The sequence below is a fragment of the Alexandromys fortis genome, unplaced genomic scaffold, assembly GCF_014885135.2.
Source record: "Alexandromys fortis isolate MF-2015 unplaced genomic scaffold, M_Fortis_MF-2015_v1.1 scaffold_456, whole genome shotgun sequence".
Taxonomy (NCBI): Eukaryota; Metazoa; Chordata; class Mammalia; order Rodentia; family Cricetidae; genus Alexandromys; species Alexandromys fortis.
In genome coordinates, this window is record NW_026068333.1 from 98,699 (window position 1) to 121,743 (window position 23,045).

Here is a 23,045-nt window from a genome sequence, read left to right on the forward strand (position 1 = left end):
CTTGATCTTCTAGAGTATTTTTAAGTAAATACCAAGTATCATCTCTCTCATCCTTAAATACTGAGCATGTGGCTGGGCAGTGGTGGTGCACACCTTTAATCCCAGCACTTGGGAGGCAGAGACAGGTGGATCTCTGTGAGTTTGAGGCCAACCTGGTCTACAGAGCAAGTTCTAGGACAGACTCCAAAACTACACAGAGAACCCCTATCTCGGAAAAAAAAAATATTGAGCATATGTCTCTAAAACAGTACTTCTCAACCTTTCTAATTCTGTGACCCTTTAATACAGTTTCTCATGTTGTGGTAATCCCCAGCCCTATTTTGTTGCTCCTACATAAGTATAATTTTGCTACTTTTACGAATTGCAATGTAATAATGTAAATATTTGATATGTAGGGTATCTGATATGCAACCCCTGTGAAAGGATCATTTGACCCCCAAAGGGGTGGCAACCCATAGGTTGAGAACCAATGCTCTAAAAGAAAATGGTTGTTGGTGGTGGTGGCACATTCCTTTAATCCCAGTACTTGGGAGGCAGACATGGGTGAATCTTTGAGTTCAAGGCCAGCCTGGCCTACAGATCAAGTTCTAGGACAGCTAGGGAAACACAGAAAAAAAAATCTGCTTCAAAAAAAAAAAAAAAGGATTTTAAGAAAACACATTGTCAAAAAGACTTATTACATAATGTTTCCTCAAATACCTACCTAAAAATCAGTTATTCACTTATAATATTCTTTGAGAGGCCGAAGATATATCCTAATGGTTAATACAGTTGTTTTTGCAGAGGACCTGAATTTGATTTCCAGCACCCATGCTGCATGGAAACCACCTGTAACTTCACTTCTATGATGAAGTCAGAATCTAAATAATGCCTATGCTTTGGTTTTGTTGATATTGCTCTTAATTCTCCTTTAGTCTAGGTTCTCCTGAGGCTTTATAGCCAGTAAGAAAATCAGAAGCTCAATTTTAAAATGGGGAAATGTATATGAACTGACATCTCACCAAAATGTACATATGCCAAATAGGCGTTTTAAAGTGATATTCGACATCGTATCTGAGAATTACAAATTAAAATAACGACCAAAGCGCAACATAAATGCATCATATATATATATATTCAATTTATCCATTCACCTACTTAAGGACATCTTGTTTATGTCTAAGTTTTGACAATTGTGTATTAAATTGCAAGAACCATTTATGAGCAGGTTTTGTGTGGATATAAATTTTTATTTTTTTCATTACCAGAAATTAAGTGCATAGATGGATGTACATTTTCAATTCATTTGAGTAAATATTGTATAATTACCATATCATGTGAGAAAATTGTGTTTAGATCTACAGAAACCTGCTACTCTTCCAAAGTGTTTATCATTTTTCATCCCACCAGCAATGAATGAGATTTTTTATTTCCTCACATCCCTGCTAGCATTTATTATTGTTCTGAATTGTAGCCATTCTAAAAGGAATGTCTGTACTGTATACTGGAGGCTACTTCTCACCAGTTTCTCTGTATATACAGACAAGTATTTAGAATGTAGTTATAAATAATTATTCATATTTACTGAAAACGTTTTCCAGTACAAAAAGGAGTCATATGAGTACATCTCAGTCAACATTATTTAAAAAGATATGGTTATAATTGTCTTAGAATAACCAGATATGAGTGGGAATAGACGCTTAGCAGCCACAAATTCTACTGATATAAGTAAATATGCATCCCACACTCATGCTTAATGACTGTAGTATTCCAGAATCTAGAACTATCATGATTATTCAAGCAATTTGCTGTTGTGAACATGTACACATGTGATTTTGGCAGTACTGTAACACACACCTGTGTATATCCATCCTAGTGCATTTGTTTAATGATTTCCTTAGGATTCATTCTTCTTTGAGAAAGTGCTGGGTCAGAGTAGAGTATGGACATTTTTGATGATGCATTTTATAGATACTGCTACATTTGTCACAAGAAAATTTGTGCCAGAATGTATTCCCTCAAATAATTTACCAGAGAACATTTTCCCCAAGCCTCATCACAAATTATTTTTCACATACATGAAAATTGATATTTAATCACTGTTTAAATGGGGACTGGGGATATATCTCAGTGGTAAAACTTTTGTTTAGCATTTACAAGGCCCTGAGCTTAATCTCCTATACCACAAAAATGTTAGTGCTATATTTAAAATGATAGTACACTTATGTGTTTTCAAAAGCTCAATGACATTGAATAAAATAGTCTCCTCTTTGATTATGATTTTTCTTGTTGATATTCATGAAATTCAATTTTTCAGGTAATAATTATTCATTGCGATTCTGTGTTTGTTAACCTGTTGTCCTAGTTTCATTTCTGTTGGGAATAATAGGACACAGGTGCTATGAATGGGGAAATGGAAAAAACAAGGGCAGGGCGAGACATATCTCGGGAGGGTGTAGGGAGGGCAACACAATTGGAGAGGGAAGTGGGGTGAATAATACTGAAAAGATTTATAAAAGCCACAGGAATCATATTATTTTGTCTACTTAAAATTACACACATACAAGCACATATATTTAATTGAAGTTTATGCCACTTGAGGTAACAGTGTTCCCCAAAGAGCTATAGACCATCTAACAAAAACTCTAGTTCCAGGCATGGGAAACGTTATTTTGAATTGTTGATCAGGGGAGTCAAAGAAACACAACTCCCTCCCCCCCCGAAAAAATTAAAGACTATACCCATTATCCTTGGTAGCCTTCTAGAAAGAAAAAGTAAAGAATCTAATGGGGGTTGGGACAGACCTGAAGCCTTTTCTCTGAGAACTAGCTTTCATAGTACTGAAAGGAATTATTCAAGCTGCTGAAGGAGAGAAGCAATCAGTAGTAGTACCTATCTGTAATGCCTGTGGACTAGAAAAAAATGACCAGAATAACAAGATATCCTGAAAGTTACAATTGTGGTACTTGTATCCTAGGTGTAACCACCAACCATGTGATTGTACTTAAGGCCCACCCAATAAAAGGAAATTCATACATGGTATTGTAAACCTAGCCCACTACCCTTGGTTGATGAGGCCAAGAGAACTGTCTACTGCCACTACACTAAGCCAGTATAATATACACAACTATATTCTAAATACTTATTTGCTTATACACAAGTAAGTGCAGCTCTTACCCATCACCTTCTTTTTGTAGCAGATGGAAGATTATTAGAGAAATTCACAACGAGTCAAAATGCAGAGAACAACTAACTATATGGTGCTCATCCCCAGTTGATATATCTACAACACAACCCCTTCATCTGCTCAGGGAGCATGACAGAATAGGGTTCAGAAAGATTTTAAGAGCCAGAAACCAGGACAAGATGTGCGCTATGATACAGTGTCTTTTATATATGACAGGGAAGCTTCACCCAGGAAATGTCAGCAATATGGTTGCCTAAACACAACCTAAAAAATGACAACACCAGTTGCCATGTTAATGTTGCTGAGGAAATTTACATATGGCTTCTTGCATACAGGAACTACAGGAAATCGATGGGAGAGGGAAACTCGGTCTTCTCCAGGGATGAGCCCCCTGATAGGTTACCAAATCCTAAGAGGTCAGCCCTAAACACATGTGAGAGCAACACTAAAGTATCTCAGCATATTGTAGATATGTGTACATACGTGTATATATGTGTGTAGGTAGAGACTGCGCGTTCATTTCCTGGGTGCTCAGACCCAAATAATCACACAAAGTGTATTAGTTACAACACTGTTTGATCAATGACTCTAGCATATTCCTCTTAAATTAACCCATTTCTATCAATCTTTGTATCACCATGAGGCTATGGCCTACCGGTAAGGTTCCTAAGGTTTCTGTGTGTCCTTCTCCTTTAACAGCTATATGGCATCTCTTTTAATCTGCCTATTCTCCCTCTACCTCTATTCAGATTTTCTGCCTGACTTTACTCTGCTAAGCCATTGGCCAAAACAGGTTCTTTATTAACCAATGCTAATAAAACATGTTCATAGCATACAGAGGGGAATCCCATGTCATCTCCCCTTTTCTGTCTAAATAAAAGAAAGCTTTAACTTTAACATAGTAAAATTACATATACAAATCAGGTTCAAGCAAGAATTACAGTTACAATATTTAGTCTATTTGTATCTGACAAAATTAAGGAAAATATGCTATCATCTCTTTTACCTTTATGAGTCTATAGTTTATATCTAATTTATATTTTATTATAACACAGGAAAACTATAACTATCTGTCTTCAACTCTTCAAAGACCCCAGAAAGATATAATATTACCTAAGTAAACAGGAAGTGCATTATAATCAACTTCCAAAACTTTATAATTGAAAGAGACATCCTGCTGTTGGGGCAAGAAACTTATTCTGCCTTTTGCTGGCAAAGTTCATCAGTTGGTTTCTTCTGTGTCCTGCGGAATGTCTGGCAGTTTTTTTTCTGTGAAACAGAAACTTTGAAGGACCATCTCCTCTTTTGGAAAGTTCATCAGTCACTTTTCTCTGGGTCCTGCATGTCCAGGTCATATAGCATACTATCAAACAGTCCAGGTGAGAGCAGTTTCTTGCCCAAATGGCTAGCTTTGTCACATTGAAGGCAAATTCCATAACAAGTTTCATCAATACCCATCAACCTTTCTTAAGTAATTGGTTTTGCCGCAAGCAGAAATGTCAAGAAAAGTCTAAGTTCTTAAAACATTTTAAATGGCATATTTTGTAAATCTTTGAAAAGTTTTAAGACTACTTATCCATCTGAAATATATCCTTCTAAATCTAGAAAACCTAACATGACTACAGTTTGAGTATTATAGATGAATATTTATTGCTCTGTATTTAATTATATAGGACATGCTTTTAATAAGTTGCACAAATACAATACCCTAAACAAGAGCAGAAATACATATACACAGTGTGACAAATTGACCTTAATTTGTATCAATAGACCAAATTCTGTACCAATGTATTCATTTCTTTTTTTTCATTTATTTTATTTATTATATATAGTGTTCTGTCTACATGTTTGCCTGAACGCCAGAAGAGGGCACCAGATCTCATTACAGATGGTTGTGAGGGACCATGTGGTTGCTGAGAGTTGAACTCATGACCTCTGAAAGAACAGTCAATGCTTTTAGCCTCTGAGCCATCTCTCCATCCCCTAAGTATTCATTTCTATATCATATGTCCCTATTTTTTTTTTTAAAAAAAGGAGATTGACTATGACCATTAGTGATTTCTGCCCAACCCTTTTAAATGAAAATAAGCATTTATAAACAATCATTTTGGGAATTTGGGTGTAGTTTACTCCAAACTGCTTCCTCTTTTTTGTTGGGTGAAGTATTTTTAAGGTCCACAGAGAACTTTCTGGGGGTCTTGTTTCATCAAACCACAATTTCCTGGAAGGAATCCACAGGTTCCCATCTTCCATGGAAACAAAAGCAGACCTGCTTTTCTAAAGTAACATATCCTTAGACTCAAAGTTTGAAGTTAAGATACCTTTAAATATATATGTTGGTTTAGCCTAGCAGCCCTCAGAATTAAATGTCTCTCTGCAATCAAAAATTCAAAGAAAACACAATAATATACATAATTCAAGCTGTGTATGTTCTATCTTTATGCGACTTATTTGTCTATACTCCTTTAATCTATGACTATGTGCACTTTTTATATTGCTTTTACTGTCTCTTTTAAGGCTTGACTTTATTTTTTTGTTTTTAGACTTCTTTTTATAACCATTTATACTCTTTCTTTTTTTTTTGTTTTTTCGAGACAGGGTTTCTCTGTGGCTTTGGAGCCTGTCCTGGAACTAGCTCTGTAGACCAGGCTGGTCTCGAACTCACAGAGATCCGCCTGCCTCCCCTTTTTCCTTTCTCTCCCAAGCCTATGAAAATTGTTAAACATACTACATCTCATTTAGGGGTCTTTTATGTCTGAATCTGACCTATTGTGTATCTGAAATCCTTTTCTAACAAGGAGCATTTTAAAATGGTAAGCAGTATGGTTGCATCAGCCCTGAATGCTGGTTCCACCTCTCTTGGCTTTTCAATATGGCAGAGGTATATACTGGGACTGCTGGGTGGGAGCCATGCTCACCACCTCAACTCTGGGAAGCACCTTGCAGCACATAAACCCTTTCTTTCTGAGTAAAAGCTAAATCTGTGCAGCCCGGAAATGTCTCCGTGTATGGCGGCAGGAATCTGAACACGCCTAGCAGACCCTATCCAGCTGCTTGCCCAGGTAGGGGTGCTTAGCAGCAAACATGTTCTCAGCTACTTTTCTCCTAACCCCGAGTGGGCATACAATCACCCAAACCCAAAATGTGTGACTGGCTAGGTGGGTTAGTCCCAAATGTATGGACGCCATTTTGTAAATGGAGGCTGTTCATTTATTTCTCGACTGCTCAGACCTGGATAATCATACAGAAAATACATTAATTACAACACTGTTCAGCCTACTATTGCAGGCTTCTTATTAACTAACTCTTACATATTAAATAAACTTGTTCCTATTAATCTGTGTATCACCACGATGCTGCGACTTATGAGTAGGTTCTTCTCCTTTGGTAGCTACACGGTGTCTTCTTGACTCCACCTATTTTCTCTCTATATCTCTGTTCAGATTTCCTGCCTGGATTTGCTCTGCTAAGCCATTGGCTGAAACAGCTTTACTCATTAACCAAAAGTAATACGACACAGCATACAGAGGGGCATTCCATATCACAATTCCACTACAATCAATAATAAGACAAGGCTGTCCACTCTCCCCATATCTATTTAATATAGATTAAATATTGAAATTCTAGCTAGAGCCATAAGGAAACTAAAGGAGATCAAGGTTATACAAATCGAAAAGGAAGATGTCAAAATATTATTTTCAGAAGATATTGTAGTATACATATGCAAACCTAAAAACCCTCCCAGGGAAATCCTCCTTCAGCTTGTAAACACCTTCCTTTAAGTGACTGTATACAAGACTAACTATTAAAAAATATCTACACTTTGTCCTTCCTACAATATGTGCTAGGATTGGTGCCTAGCCCAGTTGTCATGAGAGAGGTTTCATTAAGCAACCGATGGAAACAGATGCAGACCCACAACCAAACTTTGGACAGAGTTCAGCAAATCCTGAGGGGGATGAGAGATTGTAGGAGGCACAGGGTTTAAAAACACCACAAGAAATCTCACAGAATCAACTAACCTGGGCTCATAAGGGCTCACAGAGACTGAACCGACAAGCAGCAACTGACCTAGATCCTCTGCATATATGTTACATCTGTGTAGCTTGGTCTCATTGTGAAACTTACAACAGTGGTAATGGGCTGTCTCTGACTCTGTTGTTTGCTTTTGTTTTCCTCCTACTGGGTTGCCTTGTTGTGCTTGGTCTCACTGCAACTTGTTATGCCATGGCTGGTTGATATTTATGGGACACCTGCCCCTTTCTGAAGAGAAATAGTGGAGGAGTGGATTGGGGGTAGGGGACAGGAGGAGAGTTTGGGGGAGGGGCTGGGAAGAGCAACTCCAGTTGGGATAGAAAAACAAAAATATTTTTAACAGATTATAAAGAAAAATGTAGACATCAACAAACTAAATAATCCAATTTGAAAATGGGGTACAGATTGGAGGAGGGGGAGGGAGTAGGAATTGGGATTGATATGTAAACTGAAAAATGATAATTTTTATAAAGTAAAATTTAAAAAGTGAAAAAATGTAGTGCAGATCTAAACAGAATTCTCAGCAGAAGAGTCTCAAATGTCTCAAATGGCAGAGAAACATTTAAACAATGCTCGACATCCTTAGCCATCAGAGAAATACAAATCAAAATTACTTTGAGATTCCATCTTATACCTGTCAAAATGACTAAGATCAAAAATGCGAGTGATAACTCATGCTGATGAGGATATGGAGTAAGGGGAACACTCTTCAGTTACTGGTGGGAGTGCAAACTTGAATAGACAGTTTGAAAATCAACATGGCAGTTACTCAGAAAATTGGGAAATGATCTACCTCAAAATACAGCTATATCACTTCTGGGCATATACACAAAAATACTTCATCCTACCACAAGGACATTTGCTCAACCATGTTCAGAGCAGCTTTATTCACAATAGCCAGAAACTGGAAATGACATACATGTCCATCATCTAAAGAATGGATGAAGAAAATATACATTTACACAATGTAATATTACTCAATTGTTAAAAAATATGTTATGAAATTTCCAGGCAAATGGATAGAACTAGAAAAAAAATGTGAGTGAGGTAATCTAGACCCAGAAAAACAGACATATACTCACTTATAAGTGGGTATTTGCTGTAAAGTATAATTGTGCTACAATCCACAGACCCAAAGAGTCTAAGTAACAAGGAGGGCTCAAGAGAGTGTGCATGAATCTTCCTGGGAAGGGAAAATTAGAATAGATTTTGGTGGCGGAATGGAGATGGATGAGATGGGAACAGGAGGGATCATGTTGTGGGGGGGGGTGGAGAGAGTGTACTGGAAAAGACAAGTGAAATTGGGGGCCATTTCAGAGGTAAGGTAGAAACCTAGTGCAGTGGAAACTCCCTGGAATCTACAAGGCTGTCTGTAGCAAAGACTCTTAGTAATGGGGGAAGCAGAGCCAGAACCAGCCATCTTCTGTACCAGGCAAGTCCACTAGTGGAGGGACTAGGAGACCATCCCAGCCACGAACACTTCGACCTACAATTTGTCTTCCTGCAAGATGTGCTGGGGGTAAAGGTGGTGTAGAAATTGTGGGCGTGGCCAACCAATGACTGGTCCAACTTGAGACCCATGCTACAAAAGGGAGTCCACATCTGACACTGCCTGGAGGGCTAGGACCCAGAGACTAGACAGCCCAGAAATCTAGGATAGAACCAAAAATGACTGAGAAAAAAGTCAATAAAATGATTCCTGATGATAGTCTGCTATACTCACAGACTGAAGCCTAGCATATTCATTATCAGAGAGGCTTCATTCAGCAGCTGACAGAAACAGGTGCAGAAATAAAAAGCCAAATTTTATGCAGAGCTTGGGGAATCCAGAAGAGGAAGAGGAAGGATTGTAGGAGCCAGAGAATCAAGGACACCATAAGAACATGGCCCACAGAAGGATCTAACCTGTGCTCATAGGGGCTTACGGAGACTGAATCGAGAAGCAGCAGCATACTTAGTGTAGAAAGGAAGGCAGTGCAATAAAAATCAAAATGATCCCAACTCAAAGAAAACAACCAAGTAAACAAAAAACTTAAATAATGGAGGGCATCAAAAGGACATAGCAGTTAAACGGGTTCCTAATGGCCAAATTAGGATGTTTGTGACAATTAAATAAGTATCTGGAGTCTAAAATAAATGTCCATGAATTCATATTGGCATAAATTATTAAATAAAATGAATAGAGAAGATAAATCTTTTGCACAGAATTCTAAACAATTTATAATGCTATCCCTTAAGTGGGAAATTATAACTCCTTACCTGTGCATGGGGGCTGTGCACAGTGATTTCCTTGTAAGAGTACAGAAAAAAAAAAGGAGGATTTAGTTTGTATTGGAGAAACCCAACAAGCTCTACCTCAGCCACTTGGTCTAGTGCCAATATTGGGACCATTAAATTATATGAATAGCAAGTACCCTTGATGTGATATAGTGAGAATGGCACTTTGTCTTCTGTTATTCCACCCCAAATCCATAATACTAATATGAGAAAAAATATCAGAGAAATATAAGTTGAGGACCATCAATAAAACATTTGGCCAGGAATTTTTTTAAACTGTCAGAGTCATCAAAACAAGAGAGTTTGCTAGAGCCAAAGAAGCATAATGAAATGATATTCTGAGACAGTAACACACACACACACACACACCATTAGATGTATTCATATTGTCAGGATCATCATTATTTCCTTCTTTGTTACTGCTGAACTGTATTCATTCGGTATGTATACCACATTTTCTTTAGCCATCCACATGCCAATGGCCATTTAGATCCTGATCTTCATTCCTTCTTGTGTCTTTTCAAAGCTGCTATCTGCAACTACTGTAGGTCAGGACTACATGAGCCTTATCCTTGCCTTGGAATTGCCTTGGAATTGTCCTTTTTGAACTGCTTTAATCCTGAGTAAGACTTATTTCATGGAGAGAGTAGAAAATAGTTTAAAATGGAATTTTAATTACATAGAGGAATTGTTAAAGTATTTTCATTTCAGCCTTCACCCTCTCCTCATGTTGTCCCCTCCCACCTTAGGCTCCCTCTTAGTGAGCAAAACACCTGGCTCCATCACTATAGCAACTAGCAGCTAGGACCAATTAAGTTATAGCTGTGTAATTAGATACCTAAGTTGCTTATAAAGCGCACAGTACTGAATGGAGGAGACAAGATGACAGGAGGGAGGATAGGCACATCTTAACTAGAGAGAAATGGATAGTTGGAAGCCATCCTCTATCTTCACTCCATGGGAGCCACAGACTTGGATGTTTAACATCATGGCAATTGTCTTCGAACAGTATGCCAAGTGGTGATACCAGGCCCCTTCGAAGAGAAACATGGGGGAATCTCTCCCCAAAACTGTACCCTTAACACATGAGTATGAGCATATTTTCCCAGCACTCTATTTATAGAACTTTGTGCACAGTGCTAAAGCTTTATCAGACCCATGGTCTATGTTCTTCCTGCCGCTTCCTGCTCCAGATAGTTCAAGACTTGCTATTAGTCACCAGTAATCCTAGTGAGTCACTCACCACTCTTACTGGAACATATTCTGTCAACTGGGATGCTGTTTTCTTTGGCCTGGGACTCAGTTTTCTCATTTGTATTGATTTAGAAGAGTCTATTAATCTAAAAATGGAACTTTGCTGTCTTGCCTTGCAGTATGCCGAAGCGTACATGTTAAGCAAAGCCAGATCCCTTCTTAAGTAGTTTAGTGTGAACAACTGAGAGATACTTACACAGTGAAACCAGGAGACTGTGGAAACATGACTTTATGCAGATATGTTTCATCAAATGTAAATAAAGAATGATTTCTTTTATGTGTCTCATATAATTCTTTTGTAGAAAACTAAGGAGAAATATAACTCAATATAATTCACCTACTTAAAGAGTACAATTAAATTGAATATATTCGTGGAACTTTGTGACCATCATAGCTCCCTCTGTCTTCCTTCAATCTAACCAGTCAAAAACAAGAAGGTGTGGAATGTTCAACCTTAAATAGAACATCTATATGACACCCCTTTCTCCCAAGGCTCAGCATCATTGTGGAAGCCCTCTTGCAGAGGCCAGAAAGATTGTAAGAACCAGAGGTGGTCGGTGACTGCAAGGACCATGTACTCAACTCATCAGCCCATTTATTGACTGTAGCCTGGTATTTAATTTTTGAAGTTATTTATATATATATAATGTATATTATATATATTAAACAATCCTTTGTTAGATGTATAGTATGCAAATTTTTTTCTCTCATTCTGCAGGGTGTCTATTCATGTTCATGATGGTTTCCTTGCTGTGCAGAAGCTTTATAACTTCATGCAGTCCTGCTGGTCAGTTCTTTCTTTGATTCTTTTCATTTGCTGTCTACAGTTGTACTGTATTGGCCCTCATCATTTAATGAACATTTGGTGTCTTTTCACTTTGGACCTCTTATGAACAATGCTGCTATAAATATTTGTGTGTAAGCTTTTGTATAGACAGTTTCAATTCTTTGTTAGGACTGAATCTAGGATAGGCTTGTTAGGTCATCTGTACCTTTCTTTATGTTTAACTTTTTGAAGAACTGCCAAACTGTTCTGAACAACAGGATTTAAGAGTTTTACCAGCAGTGAATGTGGTCAAGTTCCTTAATTTCTATGACAATACTTTTTCTTATCTCTTAAACTATTGCATTGGATGTCAGGTGATGTCTCATTGTGGCTTTGACTTGCATGTCCTTGACAATAAATGGCTTGCAGCAGCTCCTCATATATTTATCAGCCATTTATTTATCTTTGAAGAACTATCTATTCAGATTCTCTGTCCATTTATTAATTGAATATTTGTCTTTTAAGTATTGGCATAGGATTTTATTTTATTTCCACTTTCAAACCACTCGTTAAAGTGTATGATTTTCAAAGAAATGTATTCTATTTTGAGATTGCATTTTCAAAGTTAAGGCACTAAATTTATTCATTGGAATGTGAATGCATGGTTTCCCAATGGTTTTTAAAATTTTTATTATTGTGTGTGCATATGTGTGTGTGAACGTTATATGGGGAGGACATGTATGCCACAGTGTATGTGTACCAAAGGACAACTTAGTTCTCTCCTTCCACCATTACATGGTTTCCAAAGATCAAACTCAGATTGCCAGGCTTGTATAGCAAGACCTTTACCTGCTGAGCCATCTTGATGGCACTGAGTATTTTAAGCTTCTCTGCTGAAACTTATTTGCTGTGTAGACAAGGATTTATTTCCGGCTCTCTGCCCTACTTCTCACCATTTTGATTACTGTGGCTTTGTGATGCATTTTAAATTAGTAATTGTGAGATGTCCAAGTCTTCAAAACTGTTTCAGTCATTTGATATCCTGTATGAATTTTGTTAGAGCTCTAATTGTGGGATAATATTCTAAGTATTTTGATAGGAATTACATTGAGTCTGTGAAATCTGTGGATATTTGGGAGCAGTATAGACCTCTTGACAATGCTGTGCTACTTTTTCCACTTCATGAAAATAGAATGGGGAGAGAAGAAAGGGGAGGGGTCTCAGAGGCCTGAGGACTTGGGTGAAGATGGCAGCAGCTGAGGCCACGAACTGCCCAATGTTGAGGACATGACACCCAAAGACTCTTATGCCCACTTTGGCATCCATGAAGAGATGCTGAAGGATGACATATGTACCCTTACAAACCACAACTCCATGTTTCACAATGGGCATTTCTTCAAAGACAAGGTACTTCTGGATGTGGGCCCAGGCACTGGCATCCTCTGCATGTTTGTGTCCAAGACAGGCTAGCAAGGTCATTGGGTCTGAGTGTTCCAGTATCTCTGGTTATGCTGTGAAGATTGTTAAAGGTGACCATCATCAAGAGCGAGGTGGAAGAGGTGGAGCTGCTTGTGGAGAAAGTGGACATCATTATCAGCGAGTGGATGGGTGACTGTCTCTTCTATGAGTGCATGCTCAATACTGTGCTGCATGCCCATGACAAGTGGCTGGCACCCAATGGTCTCATCTTCCCAAACTGGGCCACCCTTTATGTGACAGACATTGAGGACTGACGAAATAAAGACTGTAAGATCCACTGGTGGAAAAATGTAAATGGTTTTGATATGCCCTGCATCAAAGATATGGCCATCAAGGATCCCTTGGTGGAAGTGGTGGACCCAAAGCAGCTGGTCACTAATGCCTGCCTCATAAAGGAGGTGGACACTTATGTGGTCAAGGGAGAGGACCTGACCTTCTCCTCGCCTTTCTGCCTGCAAGTGAAGAGGAATGACTACATACATGCGTTGGTGGCCTACTTCAATATCAAGTTCACACGATACCACAAGAGGACTGGCTTTTCTTCTAGTCCCACGTACCCATACACACACTGGAAGCAAACTGTTCTACATGAAGAACTACCTAACTGTGAAAACTGGCGAGGAGATCTTTGACACTATTGGCATGAGGCTCAATGCCAAAAGCAATCGCGACTTGGACTTTAACATAAACCTGGACTTCAAAGACCTGCTATGTGAGCTGTCTTGCTCCACTGACTACTGGATGCACCAAGATGGTGCCAGGCTGACCCTCCTGCAGAAGGGGTCTCTGGGCTTGGGGGATGGGAGGGTACATCATGACTGTTTTTCATAATTTATGTTTTTATATGTAGTTATGTTTATGCCAATAAATCCTCAGCTGACCGTTAAAAAAAGAAAGGAAATATAATGGGGGCATGTTCATGTTTATTTATGTCTTTAGATTTCTTTCAAAGCATGTTTTTCAGTTTTCCATAGACATGTCTTTCATTGGATTGGGTATATAGTTCAGTGCCAGGTTCCTTGTCCAGCATGTATGAGGCTCTATTTTCAATATCCAACATTGGAAGGAAAATGAGCTGAATTTCAAAAGAACAACATGACGGGGGGGGGGCGCTGCGAATATAGCAAGTAGGTAGACTGCTTGCCTAATATGCATATAGCTGTGGATTCCGTCTTCTACAGCAAATAAAGTGGGACTGGATGTGCACACATTCAATCCCAGCATTTAGAAGGTGGAGATCAAAGGATTATGGGTTCAACATCATCTTCAGTAACATAAAGAGGCTGAGGCCAGCTGGGGCTAGAAACCTTGCTTCTATAGGCTATTGTTATTGCCCCTGGTGCCTTGGGGGGGGGGGAGAAAGGGGGGGAGGGAGGAAAAGAAGGAAAGAAGAAAGGAAAGAAGGCAGGCGGGCAGGCAGACTATTGTTATATCAACCAGGATATAACATAGAAGCCTCCTCCTTGAGGACTAGCTCTCTCAGTTGCAAAAGGTGTTATTCAAACTGCCAATGGAGAAAAACAACCAATAGTCTTATCCAGATGTAACACAACAATGGCTAGCATGAAAAGATACTCTAAAGGTGCAATAGTAACACTTGTATCCTGGGGGTATTCAACAATCACTTGATTAGACTTGAGACCCACTTGTTAGGAGGGAAATCATGCTTGGCACTGTAAAATTAGTCAACTACTTGTGGCTAGTGAGGTCATGGGCCCTAGAGGAGGACCTACTACTGCCAGTTTCCTAAATCAGTATAATCTCTAGCTGCATTCTAAACACTTACCCTTCTATTCACCCTCTTCAAAGAAGCTTCTTTTTGAAGTAGATGAGGATCATTACAGAAAGGCACAACTGGTTAAAATAGAGATATCAACTGACTATGGGATGCCCATCCCAAATGAATATATTTACAATGAAACTCCTACACTTAAACCTCAGGGAACATTGTGGAAGAGGGAACGAGTATAAGAGACAGAGGATAAAAACAGCTACAGTGTGATAGATTCCTCTGAAAAACAAACAGACAAAAAAAAAAAGACAGTAAATGTGAAGAATAAGGTGGATCTGGGAGGAGGTGGGGAATGGATAAAATCAAGATCCACTGTATTAAATTCTCTAAGAATTAATAAAATATATTTTAAAGTATAATTCAATTTATTACTAAGTATCTCATTCTTTTTTATTTTATTCATAAGGAGTTGTTTTTCTTAATTTCCTTTTGGTTTATTCATTGTTAATATATAAAAATATAACTGACAGTCTACACTAGCCACTTTATTAGCATATATTATGCAAAATAATGGATTTCATTGACATTTCTGCACATGTAAGTATTGTAAAACTGGCTTTTCTGTGTTGATTTTGTATTTTTTCCCTTTGTTGAATTCATTTATTAGAGCTAACTAATTTTTATTTATGTTGCGGAATATTTAATTTTTCTACATGGATGACTATGTCATCTTCAAACACAGGTAGTTTTATTTCTTCCTTTTCAATTTTCCATGTCTTTTTTTTCTTACTTAGTGACTGTGGCTAAGGTGTCTCATAACAAACATATCTTGAGAAAAAAAGTATTGAATTTAATCAATGAGTGTATTTTTTTGACATTGGTGTAGTTTTCTTCTATTTCTAGTTTGTTGAGGGCTTTTCATCCCTAAGTCTACTAAATTCCATCAAATTATTTTCCTGTGAAATTTGCAATGATTATGTTTATCCCTTCATTTTAGCAAAGTGAAGTAGTGACTAAATTTCATACTCTTGCATTCCACAAATAAATTTTATTGAAGCTTGGTGTATCATCCTTTTAATATCTTATTGAGTTAGTTTTACTGATATTTTATTTATAATTTTTTTAGAATAAAAGGGTTTATTTGGTTCATAAATTCAGGTTACAGTACATCAGTGAGAGTAAGTAAAGGTGGGAACTTGAAGCAACTAATTACATCCCCTGTCAAAAACCAAGAGAACAAATACATGCATATTTACTTTGCTCAGCTCATTTTCTCTACTTTTAGAAAGGTCAGGTTCCTGCCTAGGGAATGGTGTCACTCACAGTGGGAGAAAGCTCCCACTTCAAGTATAATCAGATAATCCTCCAAAGACATACCCACAGGTCAACATGATCTGGACAATGCCTCATTGAAATTCTCTTCCCAGGTTATTCTAGATTATGTTGAAGGTTTTTGTGTCAACATTCAGAAAAGATATTGGCCTACAGTTTTCTCTCTGTGTAAGTATCTTGTCTAGCTTTAATATCAAGTTGATTTTGGCCTCATAGAATGAGATAAGTGGTGTGGGACATGGTCTATATTCTATTAATTATATTTTAAATAAATGCTGATTAACCAGTAACCAGACAGGAAGTATACGCAGGACAACCAGACAGGAAGTAGAGGCAGGTGAAAGAGAGTAGGAGAATTCTGGAAAGAAGGAAACTAATTCCTCTGTAGTCATTTCCCAGACACAGAAGAAGCAAGATGTGACTTCCTTGCTGAAAAAGGTACTAAGCCGTGTGGCTAACATAGACAAGAATAATGGACTAATATATGTTATAAGAGTTAATAAGAAGCCTGAGCTAATGGGCCAATCAGTTTATAACTAATATAGACCTCTGTGTGATTTCTTTGGGACTTAACAACTGCGGGAACCAGGCAGGACAGAAAACTCAGACAACAGATAAGAAACATTTTCTCCTCAAGAATTTCTTGGAAAAGGTTAAGAAGAGATGTTATTTTTTGAAATAATAAAACTTTTAATGAAATTTTTCCTGCCCTTTTTTGCTTCTTATTGAACTCTATATTTTTCTCTGCTCCCCTCCCTGCCTCTTCCTTCAGCCCTCCCCCAAGTTTCCCATGCTCCCAATTTACTCAGGAGATCTTTTTCTACTTTATGTGTCTCTTAGAGTCCTTGTTGTTGTCTAAGTTCTCTAGGACTGTGATTTGTAGGCTATTTTTTGCTTTATATTTAAAAACCACTTATGAGTGAGTACATGTAATAATTGTCTTTCAAGGTCTGGGTTACCTTGCTCAAAATGATGTTTTCTAGCTCCATCCATTTTCCTGCAAAATCCAAGATGTCATTATTTTTTCTGCCGTGTAGTACTCCATTGTGTAAATGTATCACATTTTTCTTATCCATTCTTCGGTCGAGGGGCATTGAGGTTGTTTCCAGGTTCTAGCTATGATAAACAATGCTGCTATGAACATAGTTAAGTACGTGTCTTTGTGGCACAATTGAGCATCCTTTGGATATATACCCAAAAGTGGTATTACTGGGTCTTGAGGAAGGTAGTTTCCTAATTTTCTGAGAAATTGCCACACTGACATCCAAAGGGGATGGACCAGCTTGCATTCCCACCAGCAATGCAGAAGTATTCCCTTTTTCCCACAACCTCTCCAGCATAAGTTGTCATCAGTGTTTTTGATCTTGGCCATTTTTACATGTGTAAGATGGAATTTTTAATTTGCATTTCTCTGCTGGCTAAGGATGTTCAACATTTCCTTAAGTGTCTTTCAGCCATTTTAGATTCCTCTGTTGAAAGTTCTCTGTTTAGGTCTGTGCTCCATTTTTTTATTGGATTATTTGTTGTTTTGATGACCAATTTCTTGAGTTTTTTGTATATTTTATGTGGGGTTGGTGAAGATCTTTCCCCATTCTGTAGGCTGTCGTTTTGTCTTGTTGACCATGTCCTTTGCTTTACAGAAGCTTTTCAGTTTTAGGAGGTCCCATTTATTAATTGTTTCTCTCAGTGTCTGTGCTGCTGGGGGTTATATTTAGGAAGTGGTTTCCTGTGCCAATGCGTTTGAGTGTACTTCCCACTTTCTCTTCTATGAGGTTCAGTGTGGCTGGCTTTATGTTGAGGTCTTTGATCCATTTGGACTTGAGTTTTGTACATGGCGATAAATTTTCTTGTAAAAGGTTAAGAAGAGAGGGTTTTTTAAATTTTTATTTATTTATTAAAGATTTCTGATTCTTCCCCGCCACTGCCTCCCATTTCCCTCCCCCTCCCCCAGTCAAGTCCCCCTCCCTTGTTAGCCCAAAAAGCAATCAAGTTTCCCTGCCCTGTGGGAAGTCCAAGGACCACCCACCTCCATCCAGGCCTAGTAAGGTGAGCATCCAAACTGCCTAGGCTCCCACAAAACCAGTTCGTGCAGTAGGAACAAAAACCCATTGCCATTGTTCTTGAGTTCTCAGTAGTCCTCATTGTCCACTATGTTCAGCGAGTCCTGTTTTATCCAAGGCTTTTTCAGATCCAGGCCAGCTGGCCTTGGTGAGTTCCTGATAGAACATCCCCATTGTCTCAGTGTGTGGGTGCACCCTTCGCAGTCCTGAGTTCCTTGCTCATGCTCAAGAGAGGTTTTTTTTTTTTTTTAATAAAAAAAGAATTAACTAATGAGGCCATCAAGTGCTGGGCTTTCTTTGTTAAGAGCCTGTTCATTACTGAGGCAGTGTCCTTACTACTTACGGTTCTATTTAGATGTTCTGTTTGTTCATGATTCAGTCATAACAGGTTTTCTAGGAATTTGTTCTTTTATAACATTTATCTAATTAGATGTTGTATTAGTGTTCTCTAAAGGAACAAAACTGTGTACTCACTTTCTCTTCTATAAGGTTCAGTGTTACTGGCTTTATGTTGAAGTCTTTGATCCATTTGGACTTGAGTTTTGTGCATGGTGATAGATATGGGTCTATTTTCATTCTTCTACATGTTGACATCCAGTTATGCCAGCACCATTTGTTAAATATGTTTTCTTTTTTCCATTTGTTATTCTTTGCTTCTTTGTCAAAAATCAGGTGTTCGAAGGTGTGTGGATTAATATTCGGGTCTGGGTCTTCCATTTGGTTCCATTGATTCTCCTGTCTGTTCTTATGCCAATACCAAGCTGTTTTCAGTACTGTAGCTCTGTAGTAGAGTTTGAAGTCAGGGATTGTGATGCCTCCAGAAGTTCTTTTATTGTAAAGGACTGTTTTGACTTTTCTGGATTTTTTGCATTTCCATATGAAGTTGAGTACCGTTCTTTCAAGGTCTGTGAAGAATTTTGCTGGGATTTTGATGGGTATTGTGTTGAATCTGTGAAACTTCTTTTCAAATGGTTAGTCAGGATAGTCCAAATGACTCACCAAACAATTCAGACTCCGAACCAGAGACTTCTGCAGGAGGAAATCCAGACCAGGATTTACAGAAACAGGTCTGAGCCCAACCTAGGATAGAGCAGGCCTGAGACAGCAAACTCCAAGGGAGCAGAGCAAAGCCCAGGAGCACTGACCTATCCCAGGATCACAGAGAAACCAATGGAGTAACCAGAACTGTGGCACTGACAGTACCACAAGGAACAACCATCTGACCTTTGGATTCACTGGCACCTAGAAGATTAATCAACAGAATCTCAGACAGCCCCAACCACACCTATTAGAGGAAAAGATGAGTAGAAAAGGTAAGATCACACGCTACACCACAAAGAGCAACACAGCACCAGTAAAACCTAAAGACCCTACAACAATGAGACTTGAACAACCAAAGGGATTTACTGATGTCTTCCAATTTTTTGTTTATTTTCCTCGATTTCTTTGAGGGAATTTCTCATTTCCTCTGAAAAGCGTTTCAAACATTCTCCTAATGTTATTTTTTAGGTCATTTTCTTCTACTTCATCTCTATTTGCTGTCTCAGGCCTGCTCTATCCTAGGTTGTTGGCTCAGACCTGTTTCTGTAAATCCTCTTCTGGATTCCCTTCTGCAGAAGTCCCTGGCTCAGAGTTGGTCTTGAAAACGTCTCTGGCTCCAGTCTACTGCCTTGTATTTCCCAGGCTCAGGTGTGCTCAAACCCCCAGAGGACCTGGATCAGGCTTACTCCCTCGGAGGTCTCAGATTCATGCTTGGACTAGCAGAGGATCCAGGTTCCTACCTACTCCCTTTGATGTATCAGACCAACACCCAGACCCACAGAGGTCCTGGCTCAGGCCTACTCCCTCTAGGTCCCAGACTCACACATGGCCCTAGAGATCTCTGGTTTCTGCCTACTCCCTCAGAGGTCCCAGTCTGCTAGTGTCCCGGGACTGGATTGGCTCCTGGTTCCCATTCCCGTGGAGCTTGCTCCCTCAGGTTCACTCTGGCCTAGGTAGCTGGTTCAGTCCCACTCCTGTGGAATTGTCTCAATCCTGCTCCAGCCCAAGGTAGAGTTTGTTGCCTAAGGCCTATGTTTCTGTTTTTTTTTTTTTTTAAAGCAGGGTTTCTCTGTGTAACCCTAGCTGTCCTGGAACTCACTCTGTAGACCAGCTTGGTATTGAACTCAGAGATCTGCCTGTCTTTGCCTTCCAAGTGCTGGGATTAAAGGTCTGTTCCACCACCGACCAGCCCAGGCTAATCTTGAATTCATCTTCTAGCCAAAGATTTCTCTGAGCCGCTGATTCTCTTGCCTCCACCTCCCATTTGCTGAGATTACAGGGATTGTACTACCCTGTATGGTTTATGCAGTGCTGGGGTCTAAACCCAGGCTTTCATGCATACTAAAGAAGCACATTACCATCTGAGCTTTAGTCCAAGAAACTTTTTTTGCAGTTCACCTTTCTTTAATGTACACATTGACTAGAAAAGATACAAATTCAGTTCTACTTATGTTTATAACCAAACAAGGTCAAGGTTACTTCCCTGGCTTAACTGACCTTACTTGGAGGCATTTCCAAACCTCAGTTCTTCCGTTCTGTTCTGCTCTTTCCTATTTTACAGAAGATGGATGGTAAAAGGAGTTTTGAAATATTAATATAAATTATTAATAATAAATTATAATTTAGCTTTTTATTACTTCAATCCTACTCCTAATTAGTTTTATTCTATGATTTTATAGGTGCTTTTCTTGGACCTGTCAGAGAATTTTTATAGATAACCAGAGATGAGAAAAACACATTTTTGCAAATATAAACTAAAACTAATGAAAACATTATGACAATGTCCAATTATAAGTTGTCACCCTTTCAGTGGAATGGTGTTTTGTTTTGTTATAATTTTGTCTTAACAATCAGTAACATTATTAGCAATGAACATATGCTTTCCTTTTTGCATTTGCCTGTCCAGTTGGGAGACTCTAGATTTGTGAGTCAGTTGAGGATTTTTTTTGACATCCATATTATTTAAATGATTTCAATAACTGAAGTTTTCCCTAAAACTTTAGACTCAACCAAAGACCCAGCCAGAGCTTAGGTCCAAGCTTCTCCATGATGACTGGACACCAGAATATTATGGGTTTCACCTGAGATTTTGGCTAGTCATTGGAAAATGCAATCTAGTTTCTAGGAAATTTTACAATTTCACCACTGACGTCATTATGCTCCAGGCCAAGAAAACCTGCTATAGTTGGTGGGTCTGTCATTAGATTTTTTTATGAGTCTAAAGTTTGAGAAAAGAAACTTCTTTTAATGGAAGTACTTATATAAGAAATGTGAACTGTTATTATTTTCAAGAAAAAACTCAGAAGTTTTTTTTTAAAAAAAATTTCTATTTGTTTTCACAGCCATAGATTAATCAATGTTTTCTTTCTTAAGATTTATTTATTATGTAAAGTGTTTTTGCCTGAATGTATGCCTGCAGGCCAGAAGAGGGCACCAGATCTTATTATAGATGGTTATGAACCACCATGTGGTTGCTGGGAATTGAACTCAGGACCTTTGGAAGAGCAGTCAGTGCTCTTAACCTCTGAGCCTGTTGGCCCTACCAAGGAGGAGGTTGCCCCAAGAGACACTCTCAGCGCGGTTGATGCAATAGCAAGAGGAATTTTTATTTTGCTCCCACGGCAGAGGTCACTCAGCCTCAAGAGGAGAAGGACCCCTGCTTTGTTTATTACAGGCTCTTTTTAAAGGGAAAAACCACAGAATCAAGGAGGGGGTCGTACAGAATCAAAAGGGAGAGTCCAGAAATCAATTGATCAGTGCTATGGTGGTTGCTGGGTTGGCTAAACAAGGAGGAACACTTGGAGGTTATCTGCAGGTCGTCTCACCCCAGTTTCAGAGTCTGGGTCTATTGAAGAAAGACTACAAAGGGGATGGAAAGTACTCAAAGCTCCCGTGCACACATGGTTGACTACCAGGGTCCTGGTTTCCAGGAAGGGGGGGTGCAGTAATGCTGAGGTGCCCCAAAGTCTTTCAAGCCATCTCTGAAGCCCAAAAACTCAGAAGGTTTTGTATGTTTTGTATCATGTTCCCCCTTTTTTAATGTTCATCATAATTTCTCTATTGATTTCTTTTTTATTCATTTTTAAGAGTATATTCTTTAATTTCCACACATTTGTTAATTTTCCAGATTATATTTTATCCTAATATGATTACAAAAGGTTCTTCATAACTAGGTGCGGTTATATATGTATCTATAATGCAGCACTCAGAAGGCAGAGGCAGGAGGTGAGTTCAAAGTCAGGCTGAGCTAATAGTGAGTTAAAGCAACACTAAGATATATGGTGATGCTGTCTTCCTTCCCTTGAAAACAACAAGCCTGGAATGTTGGTGCATGCCTGATATCCCAGAATTTAGGAGACTGAGACAGGAGGACTGTGACAAGTTCATTGTCAGTACACAGTGTCAGGCCAGTCCAGACTTCATAGCAAGACCCTGTTTCAGGAAAATGGGAGAGAGAGGGAAGGGAGAAGGTTGAGGAGAGTGGAGGGAGTGAGAGAGATTATCTGAGATGCAAGCAATGTGAGCATCTTGTACAAAACTGATTGAAGAAGGATATAAACATATGTGACCAGATTTAGTGCTCAGCTTGATAGTTAAAGAAGATGAAATATATACAGAAGTTCCCAAAGATACAGGTTCTCCAACATTATAATCATTGCCTTATACCTCACAGAAACCACAGGTTCCTGTTAGGTTACAATATAATTCCCTTTTAAAGTCCCACTGCTCAGATGGGTGGAGGTAGTGCACGCCTTTAATCCCAGCACTAGGGAGGCAGAGGCAGACAGATCTCTATAAATTTAAGGCTAGCCTGGTCTTCAAAGTGATTTCCAAGATAGGCTCCAAAACTACATAGAGAAACCCTGTCTCCAAAACAAAACAAAAGTTCCACTGCTCTCAGCC

At 38.8% G+C, this 23,045-nt stretch overlaps 1 pseudogene; it reads left to right on the forward strand.

Annotated features, from left to right (window-relative positions):
* LOC126495241 (protein arginine N-methyltransferase 1-like) overlaps nt 1-14,269 on the forward strand; it is a 77,474-nt pseudogene extending 63,205 nt beyond the window's left edge.
* The last annotated feature ends 8,776 nt before the right edge of the window (nt 14,270-23,045 follow it).